Source organism: Galeopterus variegatus, unplaced genomic scaffold, assembly GCF_000696425.1.
Source record: "Galeopterus variegatus unplaced genomic scaffold, G_variegatus-3.0.2 Scaffold2915, whole genome shotgun sequence".
NCBI classification, from domain to species: domain Eukaryota; kingdom Metazoa; phylum Chordata; class Mammalia; order Dermoptera; family Cynocephalidae; genus Galeopterus; species Galeopterus variegatus.
The window spans coordinates 75,337-79,800 of NW_007729026.1; positions in this window are offsets into that span (position 1 = coordinate 75,337).

Sequence of the window (4,464 nt, forward strand, 5' to 3'; positions counted from 1 at the left end):
ACCTGAAACATACAACAGCTGAAATTTAAAACTACACTGGGTACACCTCACAGCAGAGTGAAGAAGGAAGAGCAGTGAGCCTGAAGACACATCAACAGAAATTACCCAATCTGAAGAAGAAGAAGAAATTTTAAAAAATTTAAAAAACCCTGTGAAACAGCCTCAAACAGTTTAACATATTTGGAACAGCAAGTGTGGAAGGAAAAGAAAATAATACTAAATCACAAAAATGTTTTGAAAAAATAATCAATAATAACTCACAAATTTGATTAAACAACAACAACAACAACAAATAACTTACAGATAAAAGAATCTCATAAAATCCCCAGCAGGATAAATACAAAGAAAACCATATCTGGGCACACAATAGTTAGGGCGATAAAAAAAAATAAAGAGAAAACCTTGAAATAAGCAGGAAAAAAAGACACTTTGCATACAAAAGAACAAGGATAAGAAAATCCCTGACTTCTAAGCAGAAACAATGGCAGACAGAAGACAATGGGACATCTTTAAAATGCTGACAGACAAAATTTGCCAACTCAGAATTCTACACCTGTGAAAATAAAATCCTTCAAAACAGAGGATAAAATGAAAACATGCCTCTCCATTTGCAGGGGAACAAATGTGCATGCATAATGCCAACCTAAGACTTTCTAATCGTGCATCTTACCAATGGGGTGGCAGCCACCCTGAGTGCTGGCAAAGACTAATGAGGTGACCCCCTAGAATCCTTATCAGAGCACCTGGCAGTAGGCCAGACATGAGTGCATCATCGTTATTCCAGTAACAATTATTATCCCACAATATGGAGCCCAGCAGCTTGGCTCTCTGTCCTTGGGGAGACCATGTTGATATTGAGCTTCTCCATCATAATGGGGGCCCTGTGCTGTGGCGAGTGTGACTGAGCTTGTATGGACACCAGACAGCATATTTACCGGGGACGGGGGTCCCCTGGCCTCAACTGACTGCCCCTTCCCATCTAACTGAGGCTCCGTTTCCAGAAAACACATAGTCTGCTGAGTCATAGGGAGCCTCTGGCCGAGAAGGAGTTTCCAGACCCAAGAATCTTCACCGGGAAAACTCTAGAAAGGTCGACAAGAGTGGGAGGTGGAGGAAAAATCTCCAACAACCACGAGGAAGACACCAGGGTAGCCTGTGGCCGGGATGCCCGTGGCCCAGGTATAAAGGTGGCCTGGGAAAGTAGCCTCCAGACATCACCACCCTCCACCCCGACCCCACCAGCCACCTGCCCCCATGTGCCACACCAGCTGCTCCTCGGGTGGCCCATGAGCCTGCCCTGGCCCCTGTGCTGTGTCCCCACCTGCTGCCCACCCCAGGGCTGTGGGAACTCCTGCAATCGGGTGGCCTCCTGTGTCACTCTACTGTGTTGGCCCGTGTGTGGCATGTCTGTCCCCTCCAGCCAGCCTGCAGCTGCCAGTCCCTGTGCTGCCTATGGAGCTGAGGCCAGCCTGCTGTGTGCCCAGCCCCTGCCCAGTGTCTGTGTGCGTGACTGTGAGTCGCAGGCCCGCCATGTGCATGCCCGTGAGCTGCAGGCCTGCCATGTGTGTGCCCGTGAGCTGCTTGTCCTCCAGATGCTTCCAGCTCTCCTGCTCCACTCTAGTCTGCAAAGATGCCACCTGTGGTACCTCTCCCTGCTGCTGACAAATTATCTACCTAATCAATTCTCTGCCATTGATCACTGAAAGCTGTTCTCTGTCTAATTATCAGAATTCTTTCCACACACCTCGTTATCAGATCAGTGATGAATCCACATCCCACAGTGCTGCAATCTCCCCTTAGTGTTCTTAGCCAGGAAAGCTTAGGTGCCTGTAAGAAATAAATCTCTCTGCTCCCCAATTCTGGGTCTTTTTTATTATTTCCCCCAAAGCTGTTTCTCATTGTCCTTTGCTGTCCTGACCATGCTGATGCCAGCATGGTGTCTTGTCCTTGGATGCTTTTACCTGGACAGTCATTGCTCAGAGGTGGTGTTGCCCCTGGGATGTTCGGAAAGCCTCTCTGGGAAAAAACGGTGACTGTGACTGTTGAATCCAGAGTGAGTGTTTTCTTCCAAATGGTTTCACATGAGGATCTTTCATCCAAGGCTCTTTTGGAGCCTGGAAACTATGCCAATGAGAAAGCACTGATGGAATGAGGGGTCAGAGGCTGGGAAACTTGGTAACTGCTTTCGTTTACCCGAGGGTTAATTTCAAATGGAAAAGGAACTCATTATGTGTTTTCCCAAAGGCTGGGTTGGCAGCAATCAGCCAGTGTGACAGGGAGGCAGATTGCAGCTCACAAGAAGGAAGGATCCCCTAAAAGTCAGAGCTACCCAGCAACATAATTGGGCACCTGAATCATCTCAGCTTCCAGAAGCTGAAAGCTCTGAATAGAAAGTAGACTTATTCCACCATATTCATAACAGACAAAACCAGAACCAACTCAAGTGTCCATCAACAGGTGAATGAACAAACAAGTCACGAAACAGACACACACATCAGCAACAGAGCAGCACTCACAGCATCCTGGTGATCAAAATCCAGCCTGTGCTCCCAAAGAGGAGCATGCTATGAATAAACAGATCAAGCAGAGAAATGCACAACAGTCCTTAAGATAAGCAATAAACATGACAGCAAATTATTAGCAACTAAAACATTAAGTAAGCATGTGTGTTTTTAAAAACTAAGCAGCATGTACTTTATCTTTTGTGTGGTCACCTGCTTTTCAACATTTTTTAAAGCAGTGGAAATATTTTCTCAAACTGAATCTTACCTAGATGTCAGGTATGTAAAACAGATTGTTTTGAAAATGGCTTCTCTAATTAAAAGTGAGATGGAGAATCCAGAGACCAGTTAGTTTGTCCTCCCACCTCCTCTCTCCTCCCTTCTTGCCTCCTTCCATCCCCACTCTCTCCCTCCCACCCCTTCCTTCTCTCTCTCTCTGACTCTCTCTCCCCAACTCCCCCTCTCCTCCCTCACTCTCTCTCTCCTTCTCTCTCTCTCTCATACACCATCACCTAGGTAGCATATAAAGTGTCTCCTAAGAACAAAGTTTTAAAACCTTGTTGCTTTGAGTCCCTCTCTCTCTCCAAGCTTCAGAAGTCACGAAATTGACATGTACATTACTGGGGACCAGGAAGCAGAGCTGATAGCAATGAATGGCATTTATCCTTATGTCTCTAATGTTTTCAATTGTTAACACAATATGATGAACCAGCCATTACTTACAGCTGACTTTTTCTATAATAAACTTATTTTCAAGAATCCTTAAGTTCCTGTAAATACACTAAGACCCTAAAAACTGAAAGACATAACACAAAGAACCTACTTAGCCATATGGTCCTAACTGCAAAAATTCACAAGAGGACATTATATGTTGATGGCAAACTCAATTCATCAAGAAGATGTGAGTTATAAACATATATGCACCATAAAATAGAGCCATCAAAGTATATGAAGGAAACATTGACAGAACTGAAGTGAGAAATAAACAGTCCTACAGTAATAGCTGGAGACTTTAATACTCCATTTTCAATAATGAACACAACATCTAGACAGAGAGTCAATAAGGAAATAGGGGACTGAACAACACTATACACCAACTAGTAAAAACAGACATATATAGAACCGACATTCTACCCAACAACAGCAGAATAAACATTCTTCTCAAGTACCCATGGATCCTAGGACAGATTCTATGCTGGGCCACAAAACAAGCCTCTGTGAATTTTTCAAAAATTGAAACCATACAATGGATCTTTTCCAACCATGATGGAATGAAGCTAGACATCAATGCCAGAAGAAAACTAGAAAATACACAAATATGTGAAAATTTAAAAACATACTCTGTTAATTCAAAAGCGGGTCAAAGAAGAAATCACAAGAGAAGTTAGAAAATACTTAGAGATAAATTAAAATCAAAGCACAACATACTAAAATCTATGAGATACTGCAAAGGCACTACTGAGAGTGAAATTTAAGGTTGTAAATGCTATGTTAAAAAAGAAGAAAGATCTCAAATCAATAACCTAACATTACACCTTGAGGAGCTAGAAAAAGAGAGAAAACTAAATCCAAAGCTAGAAGAAGGAAGGAAATTATAAAGACTACAGCAGAGATGAATAAAATAGAAAATAGAAAAACAACAGAGATAATTAACAAAACCAAAGTTTGATTCTTCCAAAAGAGCAACAAAATTGACAAACTTTTAGCTAGACTGACAAAGAAAAAAAAAAAGAAGGAGCAAATAACTAAAATCAGAAATGAAAGTGGGGACATTGTTATCAACCTTACAGAGATAAAAAATATAAGAGAGAACTATGAACAATTGTATGCCAACAAATTAGATAACCTAGATGAAATGGAAATTTTTCCATAAACACACAAGTTACCCAAACTGACTAAAAAAGAAATGGAAAATCTCAAGAGACCTATAATAATTTAAAAGATTACATTATTAATAAAAAAA